An 18,622-nucleotide genomic window follows, 5' to 3' on the forward strand; every position below is an offset into this window, starting at 1 on the left:
AATAAACACAATCAGAAATGAAAGAGGAGAGATTACAACAGATACCACAGAAATACAAAGGATTGTAACAAATTACTACAAAGAGCTGTATGCCAAGAAATTTGAAAACCTAGATGAAATGGACAAATTTCTAGAAAAATATACTCTTCCAAAACTCAATAAAATGGAAGCAGAAAGCCTGAACAAACCAATAACAGCAAAAGAAATTGAAGCAGTAATCAAAAAACTCCCAACACACAAAAGCCCTGGACCAGATGGTTTCACAGGAGAATTCTACAAAGCATTTAAAGAAGAACTAACACCCACCCTTCACAGACTATTTCAAAAAATCCAGAAAGATGGAGGACTCCGAAACTCCTTTTATGAGGCCAACATCATCTGAATTCCAAAACCAGATAAAGACACAACAAAGAAACAAAACTACAGGCCAATATCGCTGATGAACATTGACGCTAAAATCCTCAACAAGATACTGGCAAACCGCATCCAACAGTACATTAAGAAGATCATACACCATGACCAAGTGGGATTCATTCCAGGTAGGCAAGGATGGTACAATATTCACAAATCAGTAAATGTAATACATCACATAAACAAAAGCAAAGACAAAAACCACATGATCATATCAATAGATGCAGAAAAAGCATTTGATAAGGTACAGCACCCATTTATGATAAAAACACTCCGTAAAGTGGGAATAGAGGGAGCATTCCTCAACATAATAAAGGCCATATATGAGAAACCTACAGCCAACATTATACTCAATGGGCAAAAATTAAAATCTTTTCCACTAAGAACAGGAAGAAGACAAGGATGTCCACTTTCACCACTTCTATTCAGTATAGTACTGGAAGTTCTAGCCACAGCAATCAGGCAAGAAAAAGAAATAAAAGGAATCCAAATTGGAAAGGAGGAAACAAAACTGTCACTGTTTGCAGATGACATGATAGTGTACATAGAAAATCTTATAGACTCCACCAAAAAACTGCTTGACCTAATAAATGAATTTGGCAAAACAGTGGGATACAAAGTCAATATCCAGAAATCAAAGGCATTTCTGTACACCAACAATGAAACAGCAGAAGCAGAAATCAAAAGAAAAATTCCCATTTGAAATAGCAAAAAGAAAAATAAAATACCTAGGAATAAACCTAACCAAAGAGGTAAAAGACCTGTATTCAGAAAACTACATAACACTGAGGAGAGAAATCAAGGAAGACACAAACAAATGGAAACATGTACCGAATTCATGGATTGGAAGAATTAATATCATTAAAATGTCCATAGTACCAAAAGCAATTTACACATTCAATGCAATACCTATTAAAGTACCAATGGCATATTTCACAGACATAGAACAAACACTTCAACAATTTATATGGAACCATAAACGACCCCGAATAGCTGCTGCAATTTTGAGAAAGAAGAGTAAAGTAGGAGGGATCACAATACCTGACATTAAACTATACTACAAGGCCACGGTAATCAAAACTGCCTGGTACTGGCATAAAAACAGGCACATGCACCAATGGAACAGAACAGAGAGCCCAGAAATAAACCCAAGCCTCTACGGTCAATTAATATTTGACAAAGGAAGCAGCAACAGAAAATGGAGTAAAAATAGCCTCTTCAACAAATGGTGTTGGGAGAACTGGACAGCTATGTGCAAAAAAAATGAAACTCGAGCACCAACTTACACCTTATACAAAAATAGATTCAAGGTGGATAAAAGACTTAAATATAAAGCGTGACACCATTAAAGTCCTAGAAGAGAACGTAGGTAGGAAAATCTCAGATATTTCACGCAGAAACTTTTTTACTGACTTGTCTCCTAGAGCAAGGGATATAAAGGAAAGAATAAACAAATGGGACCTCATCAAAATTAAAAGCTTTTGCACAGCTAAAGAAAACAGTATCAAAATTAAAAGAGAACCAACTGTATGGGAAAACATACTTGCCAATGACACCTCAGACAAGGGTTTAATCTCCAAAATATATAAAGAACTTACACGACTCCACTCTAAGAAGACAAGTAACCCAATTAAAAAAGGGGCAAAGGACTCGAACAGACATTCTCCAAGGAGGACATACAGAAAATCCAAAGACACATGAAACGATGCTCAATATCGCTAGCCATCAGAGAGATGCAGATTAAAACCACAATGAGATACCACTTCACACCAGTCAGAATGGCCATCATAAACAAAGCAACAAACAACGAGTGTTGGAGAGGCTGTGGAGAAAGGGGGTCCCTAGTGCACTGTTGGTGGGACTGCAGACTGGTACAACCATTATGGAAAGCAGTTTGGAACTTCCTCAGAAAACTAAAAATGGATCTGCCTTTTGACCCGGCAATTCCACTGCTGGGACTCTATCCTAAGAATACTAAAACACCAATTCAAAAGAACCTATGCATCCCAATGTTCATAGCATCACAATTTACAATAGCTAGGTGCTGGAAGCAACCTAGATGCCCATCAGTAAATGAATGGATCAAAAAACTATGGTACATTTACACAATGGAATTCTATGCAGCAGAAAGAAGGAAGGAGCTCCTACCCTTTGCAACAGCATGGATGGAGCTGGAAAGCATTATGCTAAGCGAAACAAGCCAGGCAGTGAAAGACAAATACCACATGATATCACCTTTAACAGGAATCTAAACACCAAAACAAAACAAAACAAAAAACTAGCAAAATATAACCAAAGACACTGAAATAGGGGATAGTCTGACAGTCACCAGAGGGGAGAGAAGAGGGAATTTCAGGGGGGCATGTGTAGGGTATACAGGAACAAATTTGGAGGACACATGGACAAAAACTAGGGTGGGGGATTATGGGGGGAAGGGGGGAGGGTTGGGTGGGTTGGCTGGAATGGGAGTAGGGGGGAGAAAACTGTACTTGAACAATGATTAAAATAATAATAATAAAAAAACAACACAGCAAAGGAAAGTGTTCATTTCATTTCTTAATAAACATTTCTGGAGGGCCTATTGGACTGGATGTAAACATTTGAAAGATAAAAATTTGATGAGCCCACTCAACAGATCTACAGGGGTATCAAAAATCTCCATTAGTCTTGTCTTACTCTGAGAGTTATTACCACAATACACCATTTGCCATCAGTCTTCACCAGGGGTAGGGTCCTCATGTCGTTAAAAGAGGAAAAATTATACTATTTAGAGAAAGATAGTCAGCAGAAACAAAGCCATACTCAGGCTGTTTTGTACTGAAGCTCAGATGTAAAAACCCCTTCTTCAAAACAATCAATAAGGCTAGTTTTGCTGATAGAACATATTCCTCATTTCTTTCTATCACAAGGTTTTTGGATTTTAAAATTATGCAGTGCTGGTGAAAAGAATAAAGAGTTTTGTTTAGAATTGTCAGTCTTCATTTGTTCAGTCAATCTCCAGACCTCGTCATCCTGTAGGAACAATGAGGTTGCATTTTCCTGAGCTTTGCTAGCTTGGAAGTCTCCTTTGAGTTACTGCAGAGCCTTAACCCTTGACTAGTTTCTAAATGCCCTTCTCTGCAGTCCCCTGGGGCTTCCTGTGCAAGATCCAGGTTAAGGCCACATAGGCCTGAATCCACCCATCCCGCGTTCTCAAAGAATTGACTGCACATGTGCACTTGAGAAGGACTCTTGGACTCCAGGGCTCTGGGTGCTCTTTGGGTGGGGAGCTTCTCAAAGAGCTCTGGTGTTGGGAAGTGTCCTGCCTCGTTTCAGCGACTGCAGCCTCATTAACTGACAGAAAGGTCCCATGGCTACACATGACTGAAGATGTGCTGGGGCCATGAGCCACTAAGGAGACAGAGCACTTCTTCATGGCAGGAGCACAGCCCCTGCCTTCCTCATATCCTCCTGCTTGGCCAGGGTAGATGACTGGATAGCCAATGATAGATAATGTTCCTTCAGTGGGGGAAAACCTACGACAGGCACTTTTGTGAAGGGCCATCAGGGAAGAACTGATGGGTCTATAAGGAAGGGGCAGAAAGCCCCTCACCCCTTGGCTTTGTCCTAGCCTGAGTCTTCACTCTATCTGGAAAAAGTCTCTTAATCTCTTGGCTGCTTTGCTCTCCCTGTCTGAGTCAGCCTGAAAACACTCCCAAAGGCAGCTGTGGCCTTGCACTGGAACAGACAGCTCCGAGGGGCAAAATCTGGCCAGAGAAAGACTATTCATTGATTGCCTTGAGGCTTGCTGTGCTCTGTTGGTTTGTGTCAGACACTTGAGGTAAAGTGGACCCTGAGCAGAGCCAATCCCCGGGTTTCTTCAACTGTTCCTGTAAATGATGTCCGTTTTTCAGGGCTGTAGCTTTTTGGACAGGAATTGATGGGCTTTGCTTGCACACCACCTATCTCTGTGTGGGATGAACTAAATAAAGATGCATGGAAGAATGTGTTCGAAATCCTTGTCTTTGGGGACATTGGTCACCTTTCTTCCCCAAGAACATCATGTCTTGCGAGACGTATTCTCATCGGTGTCTGGGGGGGAGATCTAGGTAAGGCTAGGGCTAGGGCGAGGGTTAGGGCCAGGGCTAGGGTTAGTGTTCCATCTAGGGTTGGGGTTAGGTTTAGGGGTGGGGCTAGATTTAGGGGTAGGGGTAGGGTTTTGGTCAGGGCCAGTGCTCGGGATTGGCTAGGGCTAGGCTTAGGACTAGCACTAGGCCTAGGGTTAGTGTTAGGGTTAGGGTTATTGCTAAGGTGGTTGTTCAGATTGGGTTGCAGTTAGGGTTGGGTTGGGGTTAGGGTTAGGTTACAATTAGGGTTAGGAGTGAGAATTAGGCTTCGGGTTAGAGTTAGGTTTGGGTTTAGGGGCTAGGGGTGGTGTTTGTGTTAGGGCTATTGTTAAGGTTAGTGTTAGGGTTAGGGCTAGGCATAGGGTTAGGGTTGGGGTTAGGGTTTTTGTCAGGGTCAGGGTGAGGGTCAGTTTTAGGGTTAAGGTTAGGGTCAGGTTTAAGGTTTGGGTCAGGGTCAGGGTCAAGGCTTAGGGGTAGGGCTATGGCTAGGGATATGGCTAGGGCTAGGTCTAGGGCTAGGGTTAGGGTTATGGCTATGGATAGGGTCAGGGTAGGGTTAGGTTTAGGTTTAGGGCTATGGCTAGGGTTAGGGTTACAATTAGGGCTAAGATTGGTGATGGGATTGGGGTTGGGGTTAGGGTTGTGTTAGGGGTTAGGGTTTGGCTACTGCTGGGGCTATGTTTAGGAGTAGGGCTCGGGCTAGGCCTAGGTTTCGTGTTGGGTTAGGGTTAGTATCAGGGTCATAGTTAGGGTTAGGGTTAGTGCTAGGGTTAGTGTTAGGTTTAGGGTTAAGGCTAGGGTTAGGTTAGGTTGAGTGTTCGGCTTAGAGTTAGAGCTAGGGTTACAGATAGGGCAAGGGTTAGGACTAGGTCTAGGGTTCTGGTTAGGTTTAGGTCAAGGGCTAGGGTTAGGGCTAGGGCTAGGGTTAGGGTTAGGATTAGAGCAAGGGCTAGGGTAAGGTTAAGGGTTACTGTTAAATTTAGGGCTAGGATTAGGGTTAGGAGTAGGGCTAGGGCTTGGGTTTGGGTTTGGGTTTGGGTTAGGGTTAGGGTCAGGGTCACGGCTAGGGCTAGGATTCAGGTTAGTGATATGGTTAGGGTTTGGGCTGGGGCTAAGCCTGGGGTTAGGGTTATAAATAAGGTTAGGGATAAATTTGATGCTGGGATTAGGGTTAGGGTTAGGTTAGGGGTTTGGGATAGGTTTGCGGTTAGAATAAGGGTTAGGGTTATGGTTAGGAGTTAGAATTAGAGTTAGGGTTGAGGTTAGGTTTGGGGATAGGGGTTAGGATTGTGGTTAGGTGTTAAGGGTAGGGATTAGGTTTAGGGTTATGGGTGTGGGTCAGGGTTAGGCCTAGTGTTAGGGCTAGGTTTAGGGCTAGGGTTAGGGTTAGGGTGAGGTTTAGTGTTAGAGCTTGGTTTAGATTAGGTTAGGGTTAGAGTTAGGGATAGGGCTGGGTCTAGGCCTAGGCCTAGGTTTAGGGTTAGGTTCAATGTCAGGGTCAGTGTCATGATTAGGCCTAGGGCTAAAGTTACGTCTAGGGCCAGGGCTAGTGCTTTGGTAATGGTTATGTCTAGGGTTACAGTTAAGGCTAGGGCTTGGGCTAGGGCCAGGGTTAGGGATAAGGTTAGGGCTAGGGCTAGGGCTAGGGCTAGGGATAGGAGTAGCGCTAGAGCTAGGGTTATGGTTAGGGTTAGGGCTAAGGTTTGTGTTTGGATTGAGGGTGTGGTTAGGGTTGGGTTGGCGTTAGAATTACGGTTAAGGTTATGTTTAGGAGTTAGAATTAGGGTTAGGATTGGGGTTAGTTTTGGGTTTAGGGGTTAGGGTTTGGGTTAGGAGTAGGTGTTAGGGTTAGGGATGGGGTTAAGGTTAGAGTTAGGGTTAGGGCTAGGGCTAGGTTTAGGGTTAGGTCTATGGCTTGGGATAGGGATAACGTTAGGGTTGGGTTAGGGTTATTGTCAGGGTCAGGCTGAGGGTCACAGTTCGGGTTAAGTTTAGGGTGAGGGTTAGGGTTTGGGTCAGGGTCATGGTCAGGGTCAAGGGTAAGGCTAGGACTATCCAAGGGATAGGGTTAGAGCTAGGGCTAGTTTAGGGTTAGGATTGGGCTAGGGCTAGGGTTAGTGTGAGGGTTAGGGTCAGCCTCTTCTGACTGTCACTGAGCTATATCCCTGCAGTAGGACTAGGAGTGTTTACCTCATTTCCATACAATTGTGTTCCAATGGAAATGAGGCATGATATGGGGGAGCCAGGAATATTCCTTGTAAGTGCAATGGGGAAACTGAGACAAGAAAATTTTAAAAAGCGAAACAATTTGCAAAGTGTAAAGAAAGCTAGTGAATCACAAGGCCTTGTCTTTCCTAACCAATGAGCCTTGAGAGCACATGGGTTTTTCCTCTCTGCCCTAAAAAGAGAATACATAACTCGAATCCCTGTTCCCAAGACCTAGAACACAGGCCCAAATAGTGTCATTTGTGCCACCCAACCCTAAGCATGAAAGAAGTCCGGGGAATAACAACGAAAACCCAATTGAACTCAGAGAGACCCAACATAAAATACAACAGTATAATGGAACAAAGAAAAAACAAACCAAACTCCCCTATGCACTCCTTTAGTTTCAACAGCATATAAGAAACTCACCAGGAAAACTAATGTATATATTTCTGAACACTTCCTAGAAAATTCTCACCTGCAGAGAGAGAGGAAAACCCTGTATACAGAGAGCCAGGGTGGGTTCCCTCTAGAGCAGTCCCAGGCCTCTTCTCAGTCTCGAACAATTTTCTTCCTCCTAAACTGAAAGGGGCCCCATGAGACGTGCACTCAGAGGGACATCTGTCTGACAGTGGCAACTCTTCTTGGGCTGATATGTGATTCTGTGCTTGGCTTCCTCGTGAACTGAAGGCGACATCACCTTGCTCACTTCTTTTCCATGAACTTTGCAGGGAACCAAAGAAGAGCAACACATATATTTTCTCCTGTTACATCCTATGTCCTAAGAAATTCTTTTCTTTCACTTATTTTGGCTTTAATATAAACTCTTTAAAAAGCACCTGAACCTGTTTTGGGAAATATTTTCTCTATGAAGTTAAGAAACCACACAACACACGCTGGTCAGAGACCAATCTGCCCCAGTGTCGGTGTGTTACAGAACAAACAAGGGGGGGCCGGGGACGATATACTATTACTGAAAAAAAAAAAAGCCCCCAGGTCTGTTATGTCCTCCGCCAGAGGAAAGGCATCTCTCAATGCCAAAGATCTGTGAAAAAGAAAGGAAATGTTTATTTAATGCTATACAGATTTAAAGTAGTGACCTAATGTCTTCACCAAAATCCCGAAGTTTCTTAAAACACGCACAAACAGACACAGTCCTTCCTTCCTTCCCCCTTTGCCCAGTCCAGAGTACCGTATCTCAGGAAAGGAAATAGAAATCCATGGCTCAGGTGGTCCTCTGGTTATTCCCAGTTAGTACTTCATGTTGACTGGGAGACGTCCCTGGGTTCTCGGCACCCTCAGCTGAGTTCCCGGGATCTCTGCTAAAACCCGGTGGTGGTTCCCCCTTCTAAAGCTGTGGGGGTCCCCACTCTGGCAAAGGCACGTGGTCCTCTCTCCCAGGTCCATGGGAGTCTCCACTCAGCCAAAACCGCGTGCTTCTCCCTCCTACAAACCTGTGGGAAGGGGGAGTCCCCACTCTGCCTTAGCCGCGTGGTTCTCTCCACAATGGCTGCCATGTCTGGGTTTAAATCCCTGCGCCAATCTTCCTCTGCAGCCCCGTTTCCCACTCCTCCAACTCTTGGGAACAGTGGCCCTCAGTCTGCTGTCTTTTAAAGCTTTTCTGGTCGCCATCATGGGTCTGGGCAGGTGTGCCCCATGTCCTGGAGCCAATATTCTCTGAGCTCCCACGCAGGTGCTGTAACTCAGGGGTCCTGCCCCCCAGTTACTTCTTGGTGGGGTACTTACTTCCATTCCCCGGGCTCAGAGCTTGGCCACAGCTATTTAACACATCCAAGCGACCAGCCAAAGGCTATAGACATGTTAAATGAGCACACCAGAGGTCAGCTACAAGTCCTAGCTATGTGAAACAGCTCTCAAAGGCCCTGCTTCATTTGTCCCTTCCCCCACCCACACCCTTGGAGGTGGGGGTGAGGACATCCTAAAATTTCCTAGACACCTTGAGTTCTGGACCCCATTTTAAATGCCCATTTGGGGTCCCCCCTCTTGGCTGCACCCTGTAACAAGTCCAGCTCAGTAACACAAACATTGCCTATTCTTGAATTGAATGTTTGTATGTTAAACTCTTGTTTCGACAGGGAAGAAAACTGACCATTAAAGGTTGAGTGAAGAAGGCTGTTTTGAATTGTTTTAGGTACATCCAAGGAAACGTTGTTCCATCCCTCCTGGTTTTGAATATTGTAAAGAGCTACTCTAGTGGGTTTTGTTGCTCAAATATCAACTTAAACGTGGAGGAAAGCAGATTGTATCCCAATAAATAATTTTTGCTCTTAATGAACCCATTTTAAGATGTAAAATGGATGCCCTGGCTGGCGTAGCTCAGTGGATTGAGCGCTGGCTGCGAACCAAAGCGTCGCAGATTCGATTCCCAGTCAGGGCACATGTTTGGGTTGCAGACCAAGACCCCCAGCAACCGCACATTGAAGTTTCTCATCCACCTGTCTCTCTATCTCCCTCCCTTCCCTCTCTAAAAATAAATAAATAAAATCTTAAAAAAGATAAAAGATGGAACTTAGAGAGTCTTAGGTGTAATAAATAAAAAAGTTTTGTCTTCCTATGTGTTATTTTGAATATTTGATAGTTGTACGAAAACCAGAAAATATAGTAAGAAAAGAGAAAAGACAGTCACTTGTAGTAGTCCCACTTTCTAGCATTCACTAGTGGAACATTTTCGTGTATACATTACCAAGTTTGCTTTCAACATTACTTTATATCTCTATATGTATGCTAAAGTTTAAATCTGTTTTAGAAATTATGTTAAACATATGTAGTACTCTGAGCATTTTTCAAAACCCACCATGGATATGTTTTAAATAATGCTTTATATTTATGAGTACATATGTCCTACAGAGATTTTTAATAGACATGTAATACCTTTACAATAGTTTATTCAAAAAAATATATTTTATATAAACAAAATGTCATTGGTCAAAATTATCCATTCTGTAACTATCAATATGTTTTTGGATATTAGCCCTCTTGTGTATTTCGGGTGAAACTTAGAACTTCTGGGAGAGCAAGAGAAACGGCTCAAAAAGACGCCTCCATCCTGGCTTGAGGTACAGTTTCTGGCCAGTCAAGGCCAGAGTGAGGCTTGTAGCTGGACCAGGCTGAAGCCCTAGAGCTGGACCTTCTTGAGGTTGTTCATTGCTGTTGAAGTTTGCAGGTGTTTCTGCAGGAGCAGGAGAAAAAGGACAGATTGACAAACACATATATGATATTCCCTTGCCATTGCAGACACAAAAAAGCTGGCAAAGTCTTAAAGGGAATTCATGCCCATACACCTCCCTTCCTGAGATCATCTTCGCACATAGAAGTTCCCTCACCTTCCAGGGATGCGGCAGTGGTCTCTCGTGTCTCCAGAATGATGGAAAGAAGGTGGGGCTGGCAGAGCTGCTGGGAGGTGGGGAACTTGACCTCCTCCAAGGTCAGCTTCAGCCGCAACACATGCAAACGTGGAGGCAGGCCCAATCCCTGACCTTGGTCTGGCGAAGTTCTCACTATACAAGCAATGGTGCTGGGGAGAGGCAGTTGGGAATCAGAGTCAGAGTCTGGAATTCTTCTATTTTCCCCTCCCAGTGAACCTTGTTTGGGACAACACCACTGTGCTTCCCCATGCACAGGTTGGGGGCAGCCCAGTGCCAACCCTGACCCCTTTGAGTCTGACCTGGGAACAGCAGGCCTAGCAAAGGACCAGACTTAACATGAACACCCAATGAGTGTCTGTATGCAATTTTATACCTTTTCAGGGTCCTGTACACTTCTCACACAACCCTTCATACACCTGCTCATCCACACTCCTGTGTGAGTTATATTGGTGAGCAGGCTGTGACAATATTTCCTTTTTGGAGCCATGGGATGGTGGTGAGAAGAGTTGACAGTGGAGAGGGGCAGGATGAGTGGGAAAAGACTGTAGTGGGTTTGGGACACTTGGGCAAAGTGCAGCCCAAGTTCAGTCCAGTGGTTTGAGGTCATGGGCCCCTCCAGAGTTCTCTCTATGCTCTTCTTTTGACATAGAAGTCACCAGAGCTCAGGCCTCCCTAGAGAATCACATCTATAAGATGTCCTTTGTGTCAGACCCTCCCTGACACTTCCAGTATGCTCTGCACACAGGATGTCTTCCATCAAGACACAAACAGTATGCACCTCTTTATTTGATCCCTTGGTGTGTGTGCATTGTCATTATGAGCAGGTAGCCCTTCAGGTGTTGAGAAGATCCTGATTGTCTCTGATGTGAAGGATAGAGCACTGGACCTTCTGATGATATCTATTGTAAATGACTGATTTCTTGACTAGAACTGATGCCCTGGGATTCTGTCTACTTCATTCACTGAGTTATGCTAGTGCTACTGGTAGGGCCTACTTGCGGACATGCTTCATACGCATTGTTGCATAAATGAAGTCTATCCAGATCCTTCCCTGATATCTGAGTGGGCCAGGAGACTCCTGCTATTCTGAGAGATTCCTAATGTGGCAACACAAAAACAAGCATCAAGACTAGTGATGTGCTATCCCGCCCCTACTTGTCTAATTGTTTTCCAATTACTTTTCCACACTCACAAATGCCCCAGGCCACAATGGGTCAGGGAAGAGAATTTCCATAGTGCACAGAAAAATGAAATAAATGCCATGAACCACCATAGCACATCCAGAGGCCTTTTCAACAGAGCCAAGTGCCAGTTAAGACCTGCCTGGATTGTCCCCACAGTAGTCTGTGCAAAAAATTCATGACGTTTGTTCTGTCACCTCGTATTGGAAAGGACCTATCTGAGGATCGGGGAGATGTGGTGACATTTTCATGGAACACTGCTTACAGTGGGCAGAGTCAGACCTATGATGGAAAGTGGGCATGGCTCACTGAGTTAGTAGATCATCCAGAAGAATTTGGGTTCTAGAGAAGGTCAGGTGCCGGTCCCTGGAGGTGGATAGGTAGGTGATGTTTTCACTGAGGACATTTGGAGTCATGAACTCCTTCCAATTCTTCAGTATGCTTGCCTGGAGGGACCGGATTCTACAGATTTCTCTGAATGGAAAGGTGAACTCAGATGTACCCTGTGGGGGAGCAGAATAGACATCCAGTCAGTGGCATCACCATGAATCACCAGAAGCTCTGAGGCTTGGAGCTCATCCAAAACTCCCGGCCCATGAGGCACTTGTGCAATAGACAGGGTGGAGTCTCCATGCCATAAGGGTTTTATCAAGGAGTTTTAAAAGTACCATCACTTTTGGGTAGTTGGGATATTGATTCAATTTTCCTCTCCAGGCATTTTTGAAAGATGAGGAATAAAAGACTTTCAATACCCATAGTCTTATGAAGAGCTGTCTACACATCAACCATCAAATGGTACCATTAATTATAGAGACCATATGACACATGCTTAGGGATGCCTAATGGCTGTTCAAGGTCATGCAGGTTCGAACCGAGAAATGTCCCAAGAAAGCAATTTATAGCATTTCCTGTCAGCTACCTGAGACTTACCTGTTCCTGACATGGGCAGAAATGGTTGGCAAATGCTGTCCCTCCTTTTTTGGGATGTGAGTACAAGATGAATAGACACAGTCTATGAAAACCAGAGACTTTCAAAATGGCACTTATTCCCCTTTCTTGCAATTAAAGTCATTTTGAGATGTAGAAACAGCACAGGGGCAAATTGCTGGGGACGCCTGACTGGAGAAAGCTGGTTACCTGTTAGCAGTCTGAGCAGTGACTCTGGGGGGTGCAATCCGGGCAGACGGACACAAGCTGACAGGTGAGTCAAAGTGGGTCGGGGACTAATGAAAGCCAAGGAATAGAGGAAATGCCTGGGACACATTATAATGAAATTGGTCATTTTTAATCTGTTTAATGTTCTTCAGCTACGGATGTCCCTATTTTCCCTGCTTTGCTCTAAATAAAAATGAATGAGAACCAGTTGGGACGGGTGAGGTGCAAGAGGGCAGCAGCATCAGAAAGTTCTGTGGACACTGTAATGCTATAGACTTTTCATTTTGGAATCTGGCTGCAGCCGCCCAAATTTTACATGTCCTGCCAGCTGAGGATACTCCAGGTAAACATTGTGGTCTAAAGTGTGACACCCAATTGCCATGACTTTTGAACCCTGAGAACATCAACATATGCCTGTATGAGTATGTCCTAAAGGTGCTTATTAAGGTTAAGTGAATTCCAAGATGTGAGTTTTAGTCTAGTATGACTAGTCATGTTAAAGGAAGAGGTGAGCAGACAAGGAGGCAGAGAAGTGATTCCCTGTGACCCAGACGGAGAACACGTGCACTTACCAGGAAGGGAAATATCCCTGAAAAGGAGCCAGCACTGTTGAAACTTGCACTTGGAGCTCTTACTCTCGGGAATTGTCAAAAACTAAGTGTCTGATCTTTACATCACTCAGTGGCGTCCAGGTTATGGCATCTCCATCCATACACAGTTCCCCGGACACACTTAAATGATCTGGCTGGACTGCTGATATTCCACCTGAGCTACATGACACCATGTCCACCAGCATTCAGAGGCTGCATTGGCGTGACACACAACCTCCATTATTAGAGAAGGTCTTCAATGACTGTTGACCTCATTGATCTGCAGAGTATGTGTGGCAGGCAGTTTTAAAAAAACCCACAAAACAATCAGAAAAGAATAAGCAAATCACAAATATGCTTGTGACTTACTATAATCAAAATGAATATGTTTTTCTGTATTCCTATTACTACAAGTGTTTTCGTTCTACTCTCCCTTGTAGCTGGAGGGAGAAATCGAGGTCCAGAGGCCTGGGTTTATGGCATGTGGGACAGTGTAGGGAATGCCTTTGGAGGTTTCTGTGGCAGTCACCCTGATTGAGTCCTGGGAACTAGAATTTCATCTCTGGGTGTTGAGTGTGGAGACACTCGTGAGCTAGCTCTCACCTCAGGGAAACATGTCCTGGTGTCACTGGCCTGATGAACCTTCTTCTTGTTCAGCAATGTACAGTAGTTATAGCCATTCACCATCTCCTCCAGAATATCTTCATTCAGAGTCTGTAATGAAAACCCGGCACCCAGAGAATAAGCATCACGAACCCTCCAAGGATCCTCTGCTTCAGTCTTATGGCACCCCTGACACACGAATACATTCTGTTGGGACACAGTGAGGGAGTTCATTTCAGCCCTGCTGAAGTAGAAGCACAACTGAATAATGTTAAAGTCTGAACCCGCTGAATGGCTGAACCCTGTGGAAATAACTTCCTTCATGAGATGCTATGGACATGACTAACGTCCCCTTTCCTAAATTGGCCAGATTGCAATGGGTTTCACGGGTCTGGGAAGTGAAAAGTTGCTGAGAATTAATATGAAACTTGACTTTCTATTAATTTTGTGTCCAGGACCCTCTAATTGAGTGTGATGATGTGCTAGATTTCATGGTCTGCAAGGACAGTGAAGCTTACTATTTTACCAGAATCTTTGGGCTGGCAGGAAAATCAGCAAAAACAGAAAAATGCTAATAATCATGAACTGTGCTGTGACGTGTCACATATTTTTCTCTACAATTCCCACAAAAATGCAAGGAATGCCTTTTTCCTGTCCTATCTAGCTGATGGGAGAAGTGGAGATGCAGATCCCAATGTTCATGGGATAGTGAGTCTCTTTGGAAAGAGCACTGGGAGGGCCACGAGGAAGCCATCGTCATATTTGTGCCGAGATTCTTGGCGCTCTCAGGTCATCTTGGGTTCCTGGGGGTGGACCAACCCTGGCCCAGCTCTCACCTGAGACCATGGCTTGATGGTGGTGTCGGTCTGGTGCACCTGCACCTTGACCCTGTAGATGTTAAAGTGGGCCTTGTGCTCCAGCACCTCAAGGATGTCATCATGAAGGATCTGGAAAGACAGAGCCGGGGACTTAGGCAGGAGTCCTCAGTAACCTTCGACACAGTCTGTGGTCCTGTGAAATGGAGACCTAGCAAACTAGGACACAGTCTATCAGGCAGGACACAGCGGGGCTGTTCCAGGTCACACTGCTGATATCACAGCCCAATGGCATCATGTCAAGGTGTAACAACAGGAAAAGGCTGAATCACTGAGGAAAATTACCTTCTTTGTAGGGTAATATTGAGATGTATATGGCATTAGCTGCTGATTTGGCTGGATTAAAATGATTTGTGTATTTTGTGAGATACCAAGGTGAAGACAAATATTTTCAAATATGTACATCCCTCCCACGTTGGTTGGTTTGTTGTTTTAAGAAAAAGTCATCCTGTATGTGTTATGATGTGTAGACTTGAAGATGTTCAAGGACAGTACAGGTGACTACTCCACAAGATACGTGTTACAGATGTAGTTAAACAATCAAAACAAGTAAAATGGAACAAGATGACTCTTTTTCCTCCACCACTCTAACAAATGTGAAGAATGGATTTCTACCCTACTAGAAACCTGGTACTTGGATGGGAGGTCAAGGGGAATTTGGGAGTGGGTGTGTGAAATCCTCAAACCCACAGATTTCATTTTAGGTTCTGATCCCACCGTGTTCCTCTCAGGTACCTCGATGTGGGCCAGCTCTCACCTCTGACTGACAGGGGACTGTGTTTCTTGTCTGCTGCACTTCTCCAACACAGGGCTTGGGGACATAGGTGAACCCATCCGCCAACTCGATGATTTTCTCGTTAGACTTCTGCAGAGACCGAGCACAATAAAGAATCAAGTGTTTCCCTATCTGGCATTGCCACCGGGGGATATTTCCACCACACTTTATACTGCCTGCATCAGTAGGCAGTGAGAAACACCTGAAAACACCCCCAATCTGGGTAGAAATCAAATGACACCTGGAGGGCCCAGTGAGTACAAGAGCTTGGTCTCCAACACTCACTTTCCCATTGTAGCCACCATGACCTGGGGTAGGTCCAAGACATTCCCTTCAGATTTCTAGCCCCGAACAACCATCTTTTACCCAGAATGAGTACCTCTCATCCGGATGACTATACCGCCCCCCCCCCCCCACACACACATATTTGCAGGAAGAGCGGTAAGGGGTGTGATGAGGTCCAAGTGAAATCCTAGTGGGGGCCTGGTTGTGATGGGCCTGCCCTAGGGTGACCATCATTACCTCAGGGTCTATCTTGCCAGATGGTGAAAAGTGTTTTTGACGGCCCCTGTTTCGCCAGCCTCGAAAGGGAGAAAAAACTTTTCTCACTCTTGACTTTCTTGGGCCTAGAGCCTTTCTTGGGCCTTGAAAGCGGGAAACAACACAGAGACATCCTCGTCTCCTGACCGTGGACAGTCAACTGACCTGGATAGGCAGTTGTCTCTAGAATGTGTGTGCCTAGTTACAAGAGTTCTAATTTCTCCTGGGGGTCTGTCACCAAGGAAGTGAGGTCGTCCCTTCAAGGTTCTATGACCTGAGCCCCTTTTTCCAACCAGAGCCTTTCAAAGTCCCCTGTGAGCTACAGAGTACTCACCCTCCTCTCTTAGGTATCTGTACCCTGATACCTAACACAGTCCTCTCCACAACCCCCTGGGAATGTATCACGTCCTTAGCTTAGGGGAGAAAGCTGGCTTCAGAAAACCTTTTCTTACCAGTTTTGTATCCTGAGGAAGACTTTGTGCCATTCAGGGCCTTCCCAGTCTCCAAACAAGCACGATGAGGGTGATGTTAAAAATCATTTCTTCAGGGCATGTTAGGGAGTGAATGAGAACATACCTCCTAACAACCTTTGTCTGTCAACTCGTGAACGTGATGCAGAAAAAGAGATGTAGAAGTGTTAGGAGGATAGTCCTGACTGGTGTAGCTCAGTGGACTGAGCTTGGGCCTTCAAGCCAAAGGCTCCCTGTTTCCATTCCAAGTGTACTGCTTGAGGTGTGGGTCAGGTCCCCAGTAGGGGATGGGAGAGAGGAAACCACACATTGTTGTTTCTCTCCCTTCTTTCTCCTTCCCTTTCCCTCTTTCAAAAAAAGCAATGACATTTTTTTCAAAAAGAGTTACAGGGATACGTGGGACAGAGCATGGAACACCAACCTCAATAGCCCTATGGTCCAGTTTTTGAGTGAGGACGCAGTGCCCAACTTAGCCTCATTTTTAGGTACGCACCTTAAGGGGATGCAATTGCAAGTTCAGTTGTTTTCCTCCAAGTGGGGAAAACCTTCTAGGGTCTTTCCTTCAGCTTTGCAACAAATCAAGTTCCTCCTATTGTTTCTTGTTTTGGGGAACTTCACAGTGGCTTCTAGTAAAATATCTCTTCAAATCTTTTGCCCACTTTAAAATCGGGTGTGGTCTTGTTTTCTTTTGCTCTAAGTGGTACTCTCATATTAGCTGAAAGCTTATAGAAAAGGCATTTTATGTTGCAGGGGTTGCCACTCTATTGGGGGTTCCTTGTCTATCTGTCTGTAGTGTCCCTTGGGCACTCCCTGCCTTCTTGGTTTCATTGCTGCTCCAGTATTGCCCAGGGCAGAAAATAAAACTGCGCTAAGGTTGAAAAAGTAATACAATGAAAGAAGAGATTGAATTCCGTTTTCTTCATATAAAAAAATGTTATAACAGTCTTGTTGGAATGCCCAGATATCCCAATAAAGCTAATTAAGTGGTCATGTTGTAGACTAAAGACGCATTAAACTACATTCCAGAATATACTTTTGGATTGAGAGCTGTCACAAATCAAATTGCCCTTTACATCAGGGTTTCCAGTTCTTTAGTGTACCGGAAGTAGGTATATCTCTGAGAACACATTCTCCCTCTTGTTGCTTGGATCCTGGTGAGAACCATGGGAGATCCTTCTGGTGCAGAATTGCTTGCATTGGAAGGAAGTATACATATGATAATATGTCCATCTCTGTGTACATGCGATAATTTCTCTTAGTGAGTGACCAACTGAAGGAGAGGTTTTGTGAGGATTGTGAAATAAGAAGCAGCAGAGGGAAACACTGTGAAGTACTGTAAAATGGGAAGTAGGAAGAGTGTAAAATATTGAAGGGATTTGTGGAAACATCTATTCATTTACTTCAGAGATAGTAGAAATTTCCAATACAAAGTTGTGGTGACTCTCAGAGAATAAGGTGTTTGGACTCAGAGTTACAGATCTCTTCAACAGAACATGGGAGCCACATTACCATTTCTTTTTTCAAACGCACATCTGGTAGAGTCCCAAAAGATGATTAAGTCCCTGTAAGACTCTTGGGAGATGTAACAGATAGTTTGTATGCACTGTGTAAAGTGTTAACAAACCATAGGTTTCTGTTGTTGTAGTTGAGCCACTTACCTCGAGAGCCCGAAATGCCTCATTGCCAAAACCAAACAGCTCAGAGACTTGACTTGTCTTATGGCTGGGCACAGAGGGCACAACCTATGGTTGATTTAATCATCCAGCTAATCAGTGAAATGGGTTAATTTCTGGGTGATGAGAAGTGTTTTATGGTGACTATATTGGTCTAGTAATAAAGAGAGTCCATGGATATATGCCTCTCCTTGCATATAGGTTGAGAACATGGTGAAAAGACCCTGACCAAGTGTCTCTGTTTGTTAGGGCTTTGTCCCTCTATACCAAGGTTGTGGGTTTAGTCCCCAGTCAGGGCCCATATGAGAATTGAGCAATGAAGCATAATTCACTGGAACAAGTCAATGTTTCTCTCTATTTTTCTTCTTCTCTCTCAAACAAATAGTAAACTAATCTGGTTTTTTTTTTTTTTAAGGAAGATGTTGTCTGAGAACAGGCAAGCCGAGCCCACTTGCTATAGACCCCAGCATAGATTTAGCATTAAGACTATTAAGACATGTTGACATCATGGCCTCTTGATAGCATGTCTTCTGTCTATTCTGTCAACCTTCAGTGTGTCCCTCTTTGAAACCATTCTCTACCTACCTGAAGCCTGGATGATCTTTTGAAAATGTAAGTATAATGTCTGTTATTGAACACCTGCACAGGTTTG

This window comes from Phyllostomus discolor, chromosome 12, assembly GCF_004126475.2.
Source record: "Phyllostomus discolor isolate MPI-MPIP mPhyDis1 chromosome 12, mPhyDis1.pri.v3, whole genome shotgun sequence".
In the NCBI taxonomy this organism is placed as follows: Eukaryota; Metazoa; Chordata; class Mammalia; order Chiroptera; family Phyllostomidae; genus Phyllostomus; species Phyllostomus discolor.